General features: G+C 41.6%; 1 protein-coding gene and 1 long non-coding RNA gene across 3 annotated transcripts in view; both read right to left on the bottom strand.

Annotated features, from left to right (window-relative positions):
• LOC115578552 (B-cell receptor CD22-like) overlaps positions 1-19,817 on the bottom strand; it is a 79,183-nt gene that overhangs the window by 51,522 nt on the left and 7,844 nt on the right. The gene's annotated exons all lie outside the window — the stretch shown is intronic.
• On the bottom strand, positions 1,886-18,292 carry LOC115578557 (uncharacterized). 2 transcript variants are annotated; one of them, XR_003983481.1, is made up of 3 exons: positions 16,635-18,292; positions 16,276-16,352; positions 1,886-2,202 (listed from the first exon to the last, which is right to left on the bottom strand). It is a non-coding gene; the product is annotated as an uncharacterized LOC115578557 (long non-coding RNA). The 2 variants fall into 2 exon arrangements; XR_003983480.1 differs by lacking the exon at positions 1,886-2,202 and having other exon boundaries at positions 16,210-16,352.

Raw genomic sequence — 19,817 nt, 5'->3', positions numbered from 1 at the left:
GGACTCTGGTACTAAATGTTCCACACGTTGCATTTCTGTGTGACAAAACAACTCTGCAATCCTGAACACTGTTGCTGTGTCTCAGTTCAGGGTCTGCATGGAGTCCCCCACTTCTTCTAATATGATGTAAAAATATTGATAGTTTTTAGCCTCATGTGTGTTCATACATGCATGGAGTATCTCTTGTGATGTTGTCATAAGAACAGCATTCCCCCACTTAAATAATCCTCTCTGAATGTCACCTTGTGATTGTAGGTCATCTTGTAACCTGTCAAGGACACAGCTTAGCAGCAAAACTTGATATCAAAAGTATCCTGAATGCTTCATGTGTTCCTACCACATTGTAGTGAGGAGGACAACATTTTGTAAAGAGTTGTAAATGTTAAGACCTTAAAAATAAAAGAAAACATTCACATAATTGGTATTTACTTTCTAATTACAGTCTTTACCTTTTCTGTTGTCTGTTGTTGTTCATCTAAAATTGTCATTTCTTTATTTTACCCCAAATTATTTAGTCAGTAAACATATATAATCGTTTGTCTTCGTCTGGAACTTAATTTTAATGTGGAGAACCGATGGATATGTGTAGAGAAGTCACTGCTTCAGAATATGAGATTGAATAAACTGATTTGAAATTGAATACTCTAACTGTCCAAGTCAAACTTGGACAGTTAGATGTTTGGAATAGTTCCCTCTGGGCCTATTCCAGTAAATCAAACAATGGAGGTGGTGCCCCAACTAAGAGTGTATTATTAATAGTATCAGTGGTGTTAGAGCGAATGTGTGTTGTCAGTGTTAAATTAAAGGAACAATACTCAAAACAAACTGAAATGAACATGGCTGCCAGAAACAAAGAGAGCGAGCCTCTAAAGATTGGCCGTCCTATTTATATTATCCTTAAGGCAGGAAACACACCGGCCCAACCGTTGGACGTCTGAAGTGTTTGGAGAGACTCGGACGAGGTCGGGAACAAATATGTTTGGGTGTGTTCTGCTGTGTTGGAAGCTTTCGGAGCCGCGCGGAACGTTTGTCGGATCCGACGTGAGCATGCGAAGTCTGAGGAGAGGGGCCGTCGGACGTCTGAGCCATTGGATTCTCTGATTGGTTGTGTGCCAAGCTGAATGGCCGTTCTGATGGGCGTGTGCTAGCGAATCAGCGCGGTGTTGTGGGAGGGGACGGAATACTGTGTGCGCTTTGTTTTTCTATGCACTCTGTTCCGTCATTCCCCGTGATCATGTTTTGCAGTACTGGCACGAGACTAGCTGTTATGTCCGTTCAGGACGAATTAATTCTTGTTCGTCTGGTAATGCCTCGCTGCATGTTTAGTATGCAGCTGTTTTTATCGGAAATAGTTAAGTTTCGTTTTGATCGAAAGTAAAGAGAGTTGCGTGCACAAGCCTCTCGTTTACAACTCACAACACAAGCGCCACCCGCTTATTGAATCTCGCGCAAGTGCAGAACGTACACGCTACTGTGGAGTAGGCAGCACGTCGAAGTGGTGTGTTCAATGCAACTTTTCTGCCGAACGGGTCAGACAAGAGGCAACGGAGTGGTCGGAGAGTGGTCGGATAAGCCAGTTGGACGTCTGGGTGGTGTGTGGGGGCCTTTAGCTCCACACTCTCAAGGTGCAGCCAACCAGCTGACGGCCTGGAACATACTTGAAGGCTACAGAGAAGTAAAAACACAAGGGAGGTCAGAGCGAGGCCGTCAAAATGCCGTTTGCTGTTATAAATTGTACTTAAGCTGTAAAAACTGAATGGAATAGACAACGTGTAACAATAGAACAATCATTTATTTCATGAATCATATAAAATGAACAATTATGAACAAATGATTTAAAACGAACTCATACATTAACTAAATAACAACAGAAATAATGTCTTCATCTCCTCCTCGGCCCTGGCTGGCTCTCCTCCTCATCATCATCTTCATTCTCCTCCTCCTGGTCACTTGGCCCTGGTTTGTCCTCAGTGGAAGGCCTCTGTCCTAATACCTCATCCATGAGGACAAACCAGGACCAGTAGCAGTACTGGGCCTCAGCAAAGTATTTATTAACTAGCATGTGTAAAACAAATATAATTTAGTTTCCACGTCATCATTCAAACCTGCAGCTACTTTGTACTTGTTCTTTAAATGGTCCCACTTGTTTCTGGCCTGCTGGGCCCGAGCTTCCCCTGCAGGCCCATTGTTTCCAGAATTGTTCTGAACACACAGAGAGAAGTAAGAGAAAAGGTCAACACAAGATCACAATAACACAGGAATGCAGTGACACACACACACATAATAACAACAAAGAAGAGAACGACAAACAATGTTTGTAGCTGATATGTGTGTCTGTCCCTCTCTTTCCCTCTATCCCTCACACATACATACACACACGCCGGTATCCATGGAGACGTCTCGACCTCACACACACACTGCAGTCACGAGTTGATCTGGCCTCCTTTAAAAAAATTTTAAAATGCCATTTTAAATTGCAAACTGTGTGTAAAGCAGAAAATTTGTTTAAAGTTTTGGAGACTTGAGTAGAGGTTTTGCTCTCCGTGTGTCAGTTTAAATATTTGTGCTATGCATGTCATTTTAGTGTGTTAGCAGTTGTCCCTGGTGTGTCCTCAGGAATGGAGGCAGTTAGGACAGGGGGCAGTGGAAGGCCTCTGTCCTAACACTTCATCCATGGAGAGGTATGGAGAGGGAATGTGTGTTCAGCACCCATGCGTCAGGGGAAGCAGATCTAGATAGGACCGTCTCTGCTCACCTTTCTCAATCCCCCGTTTCCTCAGCGCTGCTCCCACTGCGCGCTGTGTGTAGGCATCAAGTGTTGAGGAATGTTTCCAACCTCCCTGCTGAAAAAAGCAACATAGACCAGCATCAAAACACAACATAAGCTGGTCTTGTTGGTGAAAAGCCACTAGACCAGCATGTGTTGTGTTTTGTTGCTGGTCTCTGCTGGTTTTTTGTGCAGGGTTGGCAACTCTCTCGCTGGATTTAACAACTTTTCACACCCTCTTAGCCACTTTATTTCTAAAAAGCATCACACATTAAATGTTGCGACTTATTCAGATCATCAGGGGATATATTAATAATGTTTGCATCTGGCGCACGAGTCATTTATAATAGTCAATAGCCAGTATAATAGCAACAGCGCCTGAGATCCGCCCACAAAGCTACTTGCGTTTTGCGTTTGATACTTGCGTTTCAGATCGTTAAGATAGAGCCCAAAAGCTTTTTGGAAGTCAAGTACATACATTTTGTTTTCATTTTGGTTTATATGTTTATCAATTAGGGTATGTAGGGTGTAAATATGATCGGTTGTGCATTGTTTTGGTATGAATCCAATTGGCTTTTGCTCAAGACATTGTGTTTGGTAAGGAAGTTCATAAGTCTGGTGTTCATAATATTACAGAAAACCTTCCCCAGATTACTGTTCACACAGATGCCGATGTAGCTGATATGTGTGTCTTTCCCTCTCTTTTCCCTCCATCTCTCTCTCACACACACACACACAAGCTCTGGGGTTTGAGAAACTTGCAGCAACCTTCAGCAGCTCAATGATCAGAATCAGTTCCAAAACATTCTACAACATCAAAGCCTTTTAGCTACATTTAAATAACAACATTGGAAAGGAAAACATTTTTACACACACACACATAATAACAAAGAAGAATACAATGAACATTTTATAATAATAATAACAATAATACATTAAATTTTTATAGCGCCTTTCAGGGTACCCAAGGACACTTAACAAAATGGAACAAACAAAACAAAGAATAAATGGATAAACAAAAAATACATGTAAAAAAAAGAAAAATTGATTGATTTGGCTGGATCTAGAGCTGATAGGCCTTATTAAAAAGATGGGTTTTTAAGTCTCTTTTGAAAGTCTCCAGAGAAGTCTGTTTGCGGATTTCAGCTGGGAGAGTTCCAGAGAGTGGAGGCTGTCACACAGAAGGCTCTGTCACCAAAGGTTTGTAGTTTGGTGTGCGGGATGGAGAGCTGGTGTGTGCCTGATGAGCGCAGCATCTGATTTATAGGTCAGGAAGCGAATTTTGTAGGTGATGTGTGATTTAACTGGGAACAAGTGAAGGCGGATGAGAGTGGGGGTGATGTGTTGCCTGAACTTGGTGCAGGTGAGGTTTCAATGGAGACATTACGCATGCATGCAGTCCCACAGCCCTCCCCCCTCTTGGAAGATCTGACCACAACCTGGTTCTGCTGACCCCTAAGTATATGCCTCTTGTTCAGCGGCAGCCTGTCCACACTAGGAGCGTGAGGAGGTGGACTCAGGAGGCTGCTGACGCACTACAGGACTGCTTTGAGTCGACAGACTGGGATGCACTTGTTGAGCCACATGGAGAGGATCTGGACAGCATGACCGACTGCATCACAGAATACATCAGGTTCTGTGAACACACCACCATGCCAACCCGGACTGTACGCTGCTTCCCTAATAATAAGCCGTGGATCACCAATGACCTGAAAGCCCTTCTTAACAAGAAGAAGAGGGCGTTCAGGTCTGGAGACAGGGAAGAACTGAGGAGAGTGCAGCATGAACTCAGGGATATGCTGAGGGCCTGTAAAGATGCCTACAGGAGGAAGCTGGAGGCCAAACTCCAGCAGAACAATGTGAGGGATGTGTGGACTGGTATGAAGCAGATCACTGGGTGTAAGGTGAGCGGCAGACAGTCATCGGGCAGCCTGGAGAGGGCAAACGAGCTGAACAGATTCTTCAATAGGTTCAGCTCACAGCATTCTGTCGTCTCCCTGACACCTCCAGACCCCCACACACCCTCACTGCCCCAAATGCTTCCTCCTCTCCCCCCTCACTCCCCTGCTGTGAGCTCTCCTGTGCAGCACCTCTCCTCCTCCTCCACCTCTTCTTCCTCCTCCACCTCTTCCTCCTCCACCTCCTCCTCCTCTACCTCCTTCTCCTCCACCTCCTCCTCCACCTCCTCGTCCTCCACTGAAGACACCAGCAGCCTCCCCCGCATGACTGTGACTGCAGGCCAGGTTAGGAGACAGCTGGAGAGACTCCACCAGCAGAAGGCTGCAGGTCCTGACGGTATCAGCCCCAGGATCCTGAAGACATGTGCCAGCCAGCTGTCTCCTGTCCTACAACACCTCTACAACCTGAGCCTGGGTCAGGAGAGAATACCGGTGCTTTGGAAGACTTCCTGCCTGGTTCCTGTTCCAAAGAAGTCGACACCATCAGACCTCAATGACTATCGATCAGTGGCCCTCACATCTTACGTCATGAAGGTGCTGGAGAGACTGGTTTTGGCCAACCTGAGGCCGCAGGTGAGAGCCCTGCTAGACCCTCTGCAATTTGCTTACCAGCCCCACTTGGGAGTTGATGACGCTGTCATCTTCCTGCTGCAACGAGCCCATTCGCACCTGGATGGTGGAGGAGGCACTGTGAGAATCACATTCTTTGATTTCTCTAGTGCTTTTAACACCATTCAGCCACTGCTACTGGGGGAGAAGCTGCGGGTGATGGGTGTAGACGACACAATGATCTCCTGGATTACTGACTACCTGACAGGCAGGCCACAGTTTGTCCGTATGGGCAGTGTTCTGTCTGATGCGGTGGTTAGTGATACAGGAGCTCCACAGGGGACTGTACTGTCTCCTTTCCTGTTCACCTTATAAACCACTGACTTTCAGTACAACACCGGGTCGTGTCACCTGCAAAAGTATTCTGACGACTCGGCTGTTGTTGGATGTATAAGTGAGGGACAGGAGGAGGAGTACAGAGCACTGGTGGACAACTTTGTGGAGTGGACTGGACAGAATCACCTGCGGCTGAACATCAGCAAGACCAGAGAGATGGTGATAGATTTCAGGAAGAAGAGGAAGACGGCTTTCCAACCTCTGTGCATTCTGGGAAGGGATGTGGAGGCGGTGGAGGATTACAAGTACCTGGGTGTTACCATCAACCACAGACTGGACTGGAGATCTAACACTGAAGCTGTTTACAAGAAGGGGATGAGCAGACTTTACTTCCTGAGGAAGCTGAGATCCTTCAACGTGTGCAGCAAGATGTTGGAGATCTTTTATCAGTCTGTGGTGGCCAGTGTACTCTTCTTTGCTGTGGTTTGTTGGGGAAGCAGCATTGGAGCCAGCGACACCAACAGACTCAACAAACTGATCAGGAAGGCTGGCTCTGTGATTGGCTGCAAACAGGACACTCTGGAGGCTGTGGTGGAGAGGAGGACACTGAAAAAACTGTTATCCATCATGGATAATCCTCTCCACCCTCTCCAACTCACACTGGTCAGACAGCGGAGCACCTTCTCCGGAAGACTGCTTCAGCTTCGCTGTCGTAGCAATAGATACAGGAAATCTTTCCTGCCACAATCCATCACTTTATACAATAACTCTCTCACCTCTGCCTGACAGAGAACTCTGGTCTCTCTACTGTTTTGTTGTATATATTATTATTGTTATAGTATATTTTGCATATTTTGTTTTGTTGTATATATTATTATTGTTTATAGCACACTGTGCACTGTATATATACACTATGTATATATTGGATTCTATTTATGTGTTTTAAGTGTTTTATTTGCTGACCCACTACTGCTGTAACAAAATAATTTCCCAGTCTGGGATCATTAAAGTAATTCTATTCTATTCTATTCTATTACGTCATCACACACTGTCTGGCCTCTTCCTGTGAGGACAGAGGCTTTATGTCTCCTGATGTTGCTTATGTTTTTTGGCCCAGTGGCCCGATGACGCTTAAGTTACGTTGACTGCTGAGTTTTTCCCTCAGTGAATGAGTTCAAGTCCCGTAATTCTTTTTTCTTTTTTTTGTTTTTCTATGTGATGCATGTTTACTCAAGCAGGGAGAAGAGATGAGTAAGTGTTTTTAATAAAGGTTTATTAGAGATGCACATTCACAGGAAGAGCAACTCTCCCTTCTCCTGTTTACAGCATCTTCTGTAACAACCAGCAACTTTGATACAGCGACTGAGGGTTAGACACATTTAATCCAACAGGAGGTGACATGGATAGGTTTTTTTTTTTTTTTATCTCGCACAAGCGACTTACCATCTGCTGAGATAGTAAGTAAGATGCAATAGTATATCTGTTTTATACAATAACAGCAGACAACAAATGTGTTGAGTGTTCCTGTGAAAGCCGAGAGAATGTGGTCTGTGTGAGAATGTTGTGGAAAATTATAAATGTAGGTTTTCTGTCACAATGTTCACATAAATATGATACTATATGCACCTGCATCCATTGTAAATCGTTTGTCCTGATTGCCAGTTGTCACTGCTGCAACATCATTTCATAAATTAATTATAACCAAACAGCTATTACCTTGACAACTCCTCCATCATCATGGATAGCATCATAGCCATTAAAACAGCTATTAAAATAGCTATTAAAACACCTGGACACTCATTGTGGATCATCAAAATACCTGTTACATGTCCCTCTTACCATTACACAATAACAATAAGACACTTTATTAACTTTATTAATTAAATTAATCAATTAAAATTCTGAGATGGTCTCGATCCATGATAATAAGCCTGCATTTAACGGACTGCACTGTTAAATTATGTCAAAATGCGAATGAATTAGTATCTCGCACGCAGTGTTGGGAAGATTACTTTGGAAATGTAGTTGGTTACAATTACAAGTTACCCTGTTGAAAATGTAATAGTAGTGTAACTATTTCAATTACTTTCTCAAAGTAATGTAACTAATTACATTTAATTACATTATGATTACTTTTCTTAATTTTGAATGAAATCTCTCAACTGCTAACCATTTTCACATTTTAAGACCTATAGTGTGATAAACCTTTCAGTTCAAAGGTTTAACCATATATTATGAGTCTGACCTTCGGCCTGTACTGTGAAGGAGGCTCACTTCCTCACTAAATGGAGCGACAGCGGGCTGATTTCAGCCAAGAGGAGCAGGTTGTTTTAATGGAGAGAGTATGAGCGATACAAAAAAGCCTGATCACAGCCTGAAGCAACAGTGTTGCTGCAAATATGACAAGAGGAGGCTGATTTTAATTTCTGACAGCTCTACATTGAGCTGCTTTTAAATATGAAGCTTTAGAGCAACAACAACTGTTGTTTTAAACTGTTTTATATTGTTTTCATATATTTCACTGATCGCAATTATAAAATGCCAGTGTGTGTTATATTGAAAGCGAGGCTGGTGTGTGTATGAAAATAGGTTACAGTGGGTTTTTTAGGTGCTGTAGCTACAAGCAAATCTCATGTTGTCTCTGTAAAAAGACCTTTTTAAATGTGAGAAAACAGAGTAGACTACTCAAGATTTGCGTTTGGGCAACACGCGGAACAATTAATATATTCATGGCCACATTAAGTTAAATTATCTGTCCTGCTGCGAGCGCACAACTTCTTTCAGTGGTGACTGTATATAAAAGTAAATAGGCTATAGCCTAATAAATGACCTCCTGACGCGAGTCGGATCAACAACTGAGCAGCGTATCCCCTCAGCTGAACATCTGTAGGCGGAGACGCTCAGAGAGAAAGTAAACAGCAGCGGATCAGCGCGATCTCTCCCTCCGTACAAATGATCTGTTCTGATCCAGCTCCACTGGACTTTCAAAGTAAAGGTCACGCCAGCTGTAAATGAGTTAAACAGTGAAACAGCGGAGCTTTTCTAGCCGATTTTATGATTAAACTCTGAACAGAACCTGGTCGGGACCAGGTTATGAGCTAAGCATAAGTTACCATGGTGATGTAGCCAGGCTAAAAGAGAGCCACCTTTGTAATACAGAGAAGCCTGGCTTCTGTCTGTATGAAGTGTTTTTTGTATTTCCAGCCCAGGAACATCTTGTGCGCCGCCGACACTGTTGCTGCTGAGTCTGACTGCCGCCGTACGGTAGTGGTGGGCGGATTGATCCAAATATCGATAGTATCGATACCAAGGTGAGTACTGGTATCGGATCGATACTAGCGTGATGAGATCGATATTTTTGTTGTAGTTTCACTTCTATAAATTCGGCAAATCACTCGTTTTTCTTCACAGAGTTTGTGTGAGCGCAGCGCTCCTCTTCACCTCTCCCACTCCGCTCACTCAGGTTCACCGTAACTAGAAGTCAAAAATATATACTTATATTGATATAGAGCCTACCTCAAACCTGAAGTTTGAATATGGCAGAATATAATAACCCCTTTGTGTATCTGTTGAAGGAACATCAGTATTTCTATTTAGGCTACATGCAGATAGGTTATAGATTTAATTAAGTTAAATATAATTTTCTTATTTGGCTAAAATCTTTGTCTTGTGTTTTATCGTTATCATAATCATGGTTAACTAAGGAAAAAGTGCTCAGTATCGGTATTGGTATCGGCAATACTGGCCCTGTAATTACTTGGTATCAGATCGATACCAAAATTCGCAGTATCGCCCACCCCTACCGTACGGTTTGTCGGTTGAGTTGAATGGCACATGACCAGAGAGAGCCAATCACAAGCGATAGTTTTGGAAGGAGGATGTTGATATGAAAAAAACTAAAAACAAACATGAATCCAGGGGGGCGAAAAACTATTTGATAAATCCGAGCTTTTGCGCCGATTTTTAAAATGTAACTTAAGTTGTAATCATTGATATTTCCAAAAGCAACTGTAATTTAATTACATATTTTCTCCCAGTAATGTAACGGATTACAATTACGTAAATTTTGTAATTAAATTATGTAACGTCGTTACATGTAATTCGTTACTCCCCAACACTGCTCGCACGTGCGAGATACGGTAAGACACTTGCGCGAGATAAAAAAAACCAAAACATCCATGTCACCTCCAGGGCTCCGTAACTATCAGGCATGTTTTGCACAGAGAACACCTGAACAAAGAGGCAGATCAGAGGACAGCTACGTCTTCTCTTACCATTTTTAACATCTGTTGTAGCTACGGCGACCACAGACGTGTTCAGCCGACAGTCGGCAGTTAACATAATCCCTTGTTAATCCGAAACAGAGGCAAACAGGTTTCTAATATGCACACATCTTTTCTCAGGTCACTGCAGTTGATAGCTCACGTAAGATAGCTAATGTTTTGAAAGTCAGACACAAACCGCTATGAACTACGTAAAACTAGCAAACGTGAGCGGTTAGCTAGCTATCATGAATATGCCCCAAAGTGAACAACACATTCAGGATGCAAGATAACTCATTTTAAGTTGCAAAATGTACGTCTGTTGTACTTAACTTCCCTCAAATTAATTTAGAGGCGTGTTAGTGTGTTACAAGGTTAATTAGATACCAACTAGATAGCTGCTAGCTGCACTAGCCTGATTATTAGCTAACTAGCTAGCGTTAACTATAAATAGGGTTGCCACCCGTCCAGTAAAATACAGAATCGTCCTTTATTTGGCAATTAAATGTTGTGTCCGGTATTGAACCAATACTAATGTCATGGCGGGATCTACGCGGGACCCTCCCGCCCCGTCTCCGATCCTGTGATTGTCTGTGCATACATGTGGTGCTGTCATGGTTGCCTAGCGACAGACACCACACACCGGCACTGCTCACAAAATCAGCGCCTTTTAAAAATGTCCACTACACCCATAGGCGGTCTTACTATTAAGACAAATGTAGGCAATTGCCTTTGGCCCCCCAACCTGCAGAGTAAAGGACAACGGCGAAAAAAACATAGACATAACATTCCAGGGAGAGACACATAAAAGGAAAGAAGAGGTGAAGATAAATGAGAACAGCGAAAAAAACATAAACATAACATTCCAGGGAGAGAGACATAAAAGGGAAGAAGAGGTGAAGATAAAGCAGAATGGCGAATCATAAACATAAACATAACATTCCAGGGAGAGAGACATAAAAGGAAAGAAGAGGTGAAGATAAAGGACAATGGAAAAATGAACATAAACATAACATTCCAGGGAGAGAGACATAAAAGGAAAGAAGAGGTGAAGATAAAGGACAACGGAAAAATGAACATAAACATAACATTCCAGGGAGAGAGACATAAAAGGAAAGAAGAGGTGAAGATAAAGGAGAACAGCGAAAAAACCATAAACATAACATTCCAGGGAGAGAGACATAAAAGGAAAGAAGAGGTGAAGATAAATGAGAACAGCGAAAAAAACATAAACATAACATTCCAGGGAGAGAGACATAAAAGGAAAGAAGAGGTGAAGATAAAGGACAACGGAAAAATCTACAAAAACACAACATTCCAGGGAGAGAGACATAAAAGGAAAGAAGAGGTGAAGATAAAAGAGAACGGCGAAAAATGAACATAAACATGACATTCCAGGTAGAGAGACATAAAAGGAAAGAAGAGGTGAAGATAAAGGACAACGGAAAAATGAACATAAACATAACATTCCAGGGAGAGAGACATAAAAGGAAAGAAGAGGTGAAGATAAAGGAGAACGGCGAAAAAACCATAAACATAACATTCCAGGGAGAGAGACATAAAAGGAAAGAAGAGGTGAAGATAAATGAGAACAGCAAAAAAAACATAAACATAACATTCCAGGGAGAGAGACATAAAAGGAAAGAAGAGGTGAAGATAAAGGACAACGGAAAAATTTACAAAAACACAACATTCCAGGGAGAGAGACATAAAAGGAAAGAAGAGGTGAAGATAAAAGAGAACGGCGAAAAATGAACATAAACATGACATTCCAGGGAGAGAGACATAAAAGGAAAGAAGAGGTGAAGATAAAGGACAACGGAAAAATGAACATAAACATAACATTCCAGGGAGAGAGACATAAAAGGAAAGAAGAGGTGAAGATAAAGGAGAACGGCGAAAAAACCATAAACATAACAATCCAGGGAGAGAGACATAAAAGGAAAGAAGAGGTGAAGATAAAGGACAATGGAAAAATGAACATAAACATAACATTCCAGGGAGAGAGACATAAAAGGAAAGAAGAGGTGAAGATAAAGGACAGCGGAAAAATGAACATGAACATAACATTCCAGGGAGAGAGACATAAAAGGAAAGAAGAGGTGAAGATAAAGGACAACGGAAAAATGAACATAAACATAACATTCCAGGGAGAGAGACATAAAAGGAAAGAAGAGGTGAAGATAAAGGACAGCGGAAAAATGAACATAAACATAACATTCCAGGGAGAGAGACATAAAAGGAAAGAAGAGGTGAAGATAAAGGACAACGGAAAAATAAACATAAACATAACGTTCCAGGGAGAGAGACATAAAAGGAAAGAAGAGGTGAAGATAAAGGACAACAGAAAAAATAACATAAACATAACATTCCAGGGAGAGAGACATACAAGGAAAGAAGAGGTGAAGATAAAGGAGAACGGCGAAAAAAAACATGAACATAACATTCCAGGGAGAGAGACATAAAAGGAAAGAAGAGGTGAGGATAAAGTGAAACGGCGAAAAAAAACATGAACATAACATTCCAGGGTGAGAGACATAAAAGGAAAGAAGAGGTGAAGATAAAGGACAACGGAAAAATAAACATAAACATAACATTCCAGGGAGAGAGATATAAAAGGAAAGAAGAGGTGAAGATAAAGGAGAACGGCGAAAAAACACATGAACATAACATTCCAGGGAGAGAGACATAAAAGGAAAGAAGAGGTGAAGATAAAGGACAGCGGAAAAATGAACATAAACATAACATTCCAGGGAGAGAGACATAAAAGGAAAGAAGAGGTGAAGATAAAGGACAGCGGAAAAATGAACATAAACATAACATTCCAGGGAGAGAGACATAAAAGGAAAGAAGAGGTGAAGATAAAGGACAACGGAAAAATAAACATAAACATAACGTTCCAGGGAGAGAGACATAAAAGGAAAGAAGAGGTGAAGATAAAGGACAACAGAAAAAATAACATAAACATAACATTCCAGGGAGAGAGACATACAAGGAAAGAAGAGGTGAAGATAAAGGACAACGAAAAAAATTACATAAACATAAAATTCCAGGGAGAGAGACATAAAAGGAAAGAAGAGGTGAAGATAAAGGAGAATGGCGAAAAAAAAACATGAACATAACATTCCAGGGAGAGAGACATAAAAGGAAAGAAGAGGTGAGGATAAAGGAGAACGGCGAAAAAAAACATGGACATAACATTCCAGGGAGAGAGATATAAAAGGGAAGAAGAGGTGAAGATAAAGGACAACGGAAAAATAAACATAAACATAACATTCCAGGGAGAGAGACATAAAAAGGAAGAAGATGCAGAGAAATAGAGGGACACAGGAGGAGAGCACAAAGACGGGGACAAGAAGAGTAGGTAATAATTTTACAGTACCTTTCAAAAAATGTCTGTAACTACTTGAGTAACCTGCTGTTATGTTGTGACAGAAGACAGAAGTCCAGGAGACAGAAGACATCTACCAGAGAAGTCCTGCTGGATAACCAAGGTAACTGATGCCCATTAAATGATATTTTAGTGGACAAAAGGTATTCTTATTTTCATAAACATGATGATAAACAGTATGAACTTTTGTACATACTGTATATTATATTGTATATGAACAAATGTTAAGTGAGTGCATTTGTTAAACTCTTAATATGTTTTGTATTTATTTTGTTTGTTGTTTTTTTTAAAGGTGCAGTTCCAGACATCTACACATCACTCATGTATGAAGACCAGTGAGAAGTTACAGCAACATGTAGGACTTTCTTTCTTAAACATATGTGCATTGAAAAACACGGACAACAATGCACATGGATGGACTCAGACAAGAGAATGAGTATCCAGAATATGTATTGTGGATATGTGCCAAACTTACCTTTGGGGCTGCCCTTCCTAACTTTTTTGTGTTAAAAGAACGGATGAATGTGGAGTTCGCCTTGGGCAGCCAAACTTCTAAATCCGCCACTGACTACACCCGACCTTTTGACCTTGCAAAACTACAGACGTGAGTGGGAAGAGGCACATCCTTGGCAGGACAGCGTCAGTGGAGATGTTTACAAGGCAAACTGTAAAATGTGTCGGCGAGGGTTTTCAGTGGCGCACGGTGGGCTGTCTGACATCAGACAGCATGCAGCAACAGGAGAGCAACACTGCAGACAAAACAGAACACAGAAGTGTGGAGGGCAAGCTGTCTAGAAAACCACACAAGCCAGTGGAAGAGATTCACTCCAAACATAAGTTGCAGTTGATCCTGATGCCTGTGGACCCAGGCAGACTGAGTCAATAGGTCGAGCAATGTACTTTGTGACTTTTATTGATGATTATTCTAGATGCTGCAAGGTGTACTTCCTGAAACAGAAAAGTGACGTTCTTCGCAAATTCAAGGAACTTGAAAAAACATTCTCCAATGAGTGTGGGCAGAAAGTCACAAGGCTGAGAACAGATAATGGTGGGAATACACATCCAGTGAACTTCAAGAATACTTGAAAGCTCAAGGTATCCACCATGTGATGACTGCACCTCACACACCTCAGCAAAAAGGTGTTACAGAAAGAAAAAATAGGACACTCACTGAAGCAGCTAGAAGTATGCTGTCTCATGCTAAGTTGCCAAACATGTACTGGGCAGAGGCTGTAGCAACTGCAGATTGTATACAGAACAGGTTGCCCATCTGTTCTGAAGAATGAGACACCCTACCAGAGATGGAGTGGCAAAAAGCCGGACATGGGTCACATGAGCGTGGCTCATGGAAGTTTTAGTTCATTTTAGTTGCTCATTTAAAAACATGAGAAATGCCACCATCTGGTGTTAACCAGTGGTATTAATGAAAGGCCCTTACAGTCACTAGTAATAAAGGACATTAGATGCATGCAGGTGTGCAACAAACAGTGAATGCTGAGAGAGCACACAGTCTTTTTACTGCTCTAGGCACCTGGAGGAAGAAATCTACATGGAGCAACCAGAGGGATACATCAAACCAGGGCAGGAACATCTAGTGTGTAAACTGAAGAAGTCAATATATCGCTTCTGCTGGAGCAATGCTTTCACAGAGTTTGTTAAAGACATTGGCTTTAAACAGAGCACATCAGACCCATGTGTGATTGTAAAATCTCCACAGGAGCTGGAGATACTAGCTGTGTATGTTGATGATCTGATTTTGATCACAGAATCAACAGAAAGCATGGATGAGTTGAAACAAGCTCTCAAGAGGCGCTACAAGATGGACATGGGAAAGCTGTCCTATATCCTGGGCATCTCTGTTGTCCAAGACAAAGCAAAGAACTGTGTCTTTCTTCATCAGAGGCATTTCATTGAAACCATTCTTCAGAAGTATGGAAAGAATGTGAAGTTAAGAAAATGTGAAGTTAACAAAAGATGATGGTGTCAGTAAACCCCTGAAGCCCAAGCACTTATCAGTCCATGGTAGGTAGTTCACTGCAATGGCCACACGACCAGACATAGCACAAGCAGTGAGTGTTGTGTCAAAGTTCAATGCAAATCATTATTTGTGAGGTCAAGCACTGATCTTAGTTATGGAAATTGCTTAAATGCCAGTGTAAAATTAAGTGGGAGTGTTGTCAAACAGATATTTGACACAGTGTTGAGAAGTGTTATACCGCCACCTAGTGACTGCTAGTGAAGTGTTTTTCTGTTCTGAATATAGAACTGTGAAATAACAACAGTTTATTGTTGCACACTCCACACAAACAGATTTCATTCTAGATTTAATTAACTGCACTTTATAAGAGAATGTGTTCATTGGTAATAAAGCATTTCAAGCTTTAAGTATGACTAATTGCTTTCTTGATCACCCCTTTACTAAAAAGTAGGGCTCGTGGTGGTCATGGCACCGAGGGGCCGAGGTGGGCGTCCCTTATTTTCATTTCTGAAAGGTGGAAACTCTGATTATAAATGACCAGGGGAGCAGCACTTTGCTATGTTAGCTATACCATGAGTAAACTGTAATCAATCACTGTGACTACAAAACTGCCTGAAACAAAGGAAACTGGCATTTTATTTGTTGAAGATGTAACTTTACCTCTCAAAGATATAAGTTACAGCAAAGACAGGATGGTTTAACATATCTGGCGTTTTTTATGTGCTTCATGCATCAGACATGCATTTTAGATAAAGCAGACAACATGTATATACTTTAAAATGGCAGCAGGAAAAGGTGCAATTAAATCATATGCAGGGCTCTCAAGTTCAGAGTTCAGAGTGAGATCCTGGCGGCGGGGGTTTGGTTGGGGACGGGGGTCTGATCTTATAAATGACACATACATTTGCACAAATAAAAATATTTATTTAGCATTTCTTAGTGCAGGTGTGTGAGTGAGTGTGTGTGTGTGAGAGAGAGATAATGGTTAGTGTTTATTGTAGGTGTTGGTGGCAGGTTTTGAGGCCTAGCTGCACCTGAGGTGTGATGTCTCCATCCTCAAGGAGCCTGTTGAGGGCAGCACTGGCGGTGAAGCCGAGATGTAGCTTTTCTCCTACCAGACAGAGAACAGAAAGAGATTAAGTACAGGTAGTTTGAACAATATCTCTTCCCAAAAAGTACATTTGAGGTCAATGAGCGTACAGGTTTATCTCCTTATGTGAGACTTAAAAATATTACCTAAGTGCCAGAATAGCTGCTGATATTAGCAGGGATTCAACTGTCTAGCTAGGCTAGTTCACACACTCTGGTCAAACTGTTAGCCAACATTACTGATCACCAGCTGCCTGGACACAATAATCCCCAGCAACAGAAATCAAATGATGAGATGACTTACTGTACTCAGAGGATATGGTCTTCTCCCACGTCGATCAGTCTGTAGCTACTTCGGTGAGACGTGGATTGATGTGACAGCTGTCTTCTTCTGTTGCTACTTCAGTAGTGAGCGTCTGAAAATCTTACCCGGATACAGCAATGCTATTTTTTTGATTGGCTGTTCGGTAGCTATATTCTTTTTATTTGATTGGCTGGTGCATTGCAGGCGCCCTCTGAACTCTACCATGAGTTTTCAGTCTGCATTATGAACTAATTCTCCTGACCTTTTAAACTTTTTATGACTCACTTTATCCTTCATCCTTAAACATTTGAATCAGTCTTTTTTAGGACTTCTACATCAATTAAGGAACTTTAAAGGCCGATCTGTTCACCTCACCTCATCCTTCCACAATGGCCGCTAACGAAGCTCTTTTTGATGCCATGCAGCTTATGAAATCTGAACTGTGCTCTCATATTGATCTGAAAATGGATCGGCTACAAACAGGTGTTAATTCATTACAACCATCGCTGACTACCTTTCACAATCATATGACTCTGATTGAACAAAGAGTCAGTGGAAACGAGGACACGATAAGCGATTCAGAAAAGCAAGTCAAACCTGGAGAAACAAAATAATTACTTGACAGACAAAGTCGAGGATCTCGAGAACTGCAGTCGCTCCTCAAATCTGCAGTTCCTGAATGTCCCTAAGCGTGCCGAGGGCCTTCATATGTTTGGCTTCATCCAGCAACTTATCCCACAACTCCTTGGCAAGATGAACTTACCATCGCCACCTGTCATTGAACGGGCTAGCACAGGGAGGGTATCCGGGGTCCACGGCCAATACTGGCAAAATGTCTTAACTTCCAGGATAAACTGAAGATACTCCGACTTGCTCGAGAGAAAGGGGATCTCTTATTCCAAGGCTCGAGGGTGACAGACTTGGACTTTACTAAGGAAAGCCTCAAGCTCCGTAGGAGTACAATACAGGGTGGATGTTCCCTCGTGGATAACTCTCAGCAAGGCGAGATACTGTAGTGAGTATTTTATATCCAGCTAGCCCCTAACCCTACTCACTACTATATCCCGCCTTGCTGAGTGGGTAATGTTGGTGTTCTTTTCTTTTCTCTACCCTCACCAGTTTCTCTTTTCCATGCGCAGAGTTAAATATAATTTTGAGCCGTTTGGACTAATCTTATGCGGATATATTAAATTTCTCATGACACTGTTGAACAGTGAGGCAGCAGCTCTGTTTGCCGTTAACCACTGTGGAACTGTCGCAAAGCAGAATCCACAATCTGTCGTAAAGACTCTACTCTCATTGAGGGACACTTTCTGTTCGAGTGCTGACTTTTTGGTTCCCCTTTCCTGAAGTCTTGACTTAATCGGGCCTTATAAATGACTGTCTTATTTCTATTCTTTTTCTTTTTTTTTTTGTTTTGATATATATTTTCTCACAACCTTGTTTGTGCAGAACGTGACATGCTTATTTAAGATGATGTCTCACCAGGGAGATTCCTTGTTAATCTTTACATTTGCTTCTCTTCTTCCCTCTCGCTCGCTCTTCATCCCCACTTTATTTTTCGCTCTTCCTGTCCATATCTTCTATATCTCTCTTTGTTATGTTGCTCAGTGAAGACATTCCTTCACAATGAAATGTAACTGAAATGTAAAGCTGCTGTAAACTTCTGATCAAAGCCACAAACAGCTCTGATGTTCCAGAATGTTGCTGCACCTTTGATGTCACAATGATGTCATCATGGCACGGCTCAGTCAGCAACATTCTACAACATCAAAGCCTTTTAGCTACATTAGAAAAACAACATTTTTAAACACACATATATATTATAGTTTGTGCTATAGTTTGTAGTAAAACTAATGAAATACCAGACTGTTAAAATACGTAATTATAACAGCCAACGGTCACATTAGTGAAGTCCTCACGTTAACCAATCATCTCTTTAGTTTTCTGTGTCGAGATGGCGGCCATGTTGGTGACGTATATAGAGTGAGACGAGCAGTTCAAAGCTATATGTTGTGTTGGTGTTTTACTTTATTCAGGACAAACTGTGACTTGCATAACTTGGAAAATGACCTTTTAAGTTGACATTGAATTTTGTAATTCATAGCACAATTCAAGAAGGACATAAAAAATGTATTTATGTAGTTTTTTCGAAATAAACCGACGTGAGGGAAACCGGAAGTGGCGTTGTGTCGGCCCACAACCGTTATGATGGGCGAGTTCAAGATCACGCAGTGCTGCCTAAATCGTGATGCATGCTGGTTAAAATGCGTCCACAGGATCCACTCAGAACCTCTATAGTCCACGGTATAAAGACCTCAGTCCGTCTACACAGGGCAGCCGAAACACAAGACACAAATCTTACAAATTGTCCAGACTTTTATGATGTTTTGTTGAGTCACTTTTACTTAACAAACAGTAAACGACTGCTTCAATGTTTCTACTCACTGTAAAAAATGTGAAAAAAACAAAAACTGTGTGTTGCAGGCAAAAGCAATAATCATGTTGCATATTTTCTTTATGTATTTTCAGTATTTTTACAAAGCTATAATTTGTGCAAGGCAACAAATACACCCAAAAGTGACAATGTCCAAAAACACGACTGAAACATTTTTGTGTTTAATAGAATTTTTCCACCTTTCACAAAGTTTCGGTGTGTTTTCCTTTCTACATTTCACCCCCTTCCTCCAAAAACTCCACTGGCTTCCTGTCCCACAACAGATCCAATTCAAAATACTCCTCCTCACTCATCAAGCCCCCCCACACCTCACCAATCTGCTCCACCACCACAACCGAACCCGTACCCTCCGCTCCTCCAACACAAACTTCCCTCCTCCACCTCACAGGACCGAGCACCGGACCCGGGGTGACAGAGCCTTCTCAGCAGCTGGTCCTCCCTCTGAAACTCCCTCCCCAAACACATCAGAGACTGTACAGAGCTCACAACCTTCCAAACACTCACCAAAACTCACCTTTTTAAAACTGCTTTTAATGCACAACTAGTCTCTTTTTGTGTTTTTAGAGTGTTGTTTTTATTGTTCTGCTTTTAAACCTGTAAAGGGTCTGTGTGTACCCTGAAAAGAGCTTTATAAATACATGTATTATTGTCATTATTATTATTATTTTTATTATTATTATTATTATTATTATCGTGATTATCATTATCATTATCATTACTTTTGA

Source organism: Sparus aurata, chromosome 3, assembly GCF_900880675.1.
Source record: "Sparus aurata chromosome 3, fSpaAur1.1, whole genome shotgun sequence".
Classification (NCBI taxonomy): Eukaryota; Metazoa; Chordata; class Actinopteri; order Spariformes; family Sparidae; genus Sparus; species Sparus aurata.
This window is presented reverse-complemented; position numbering and strand designations above follow the sequence as displayed.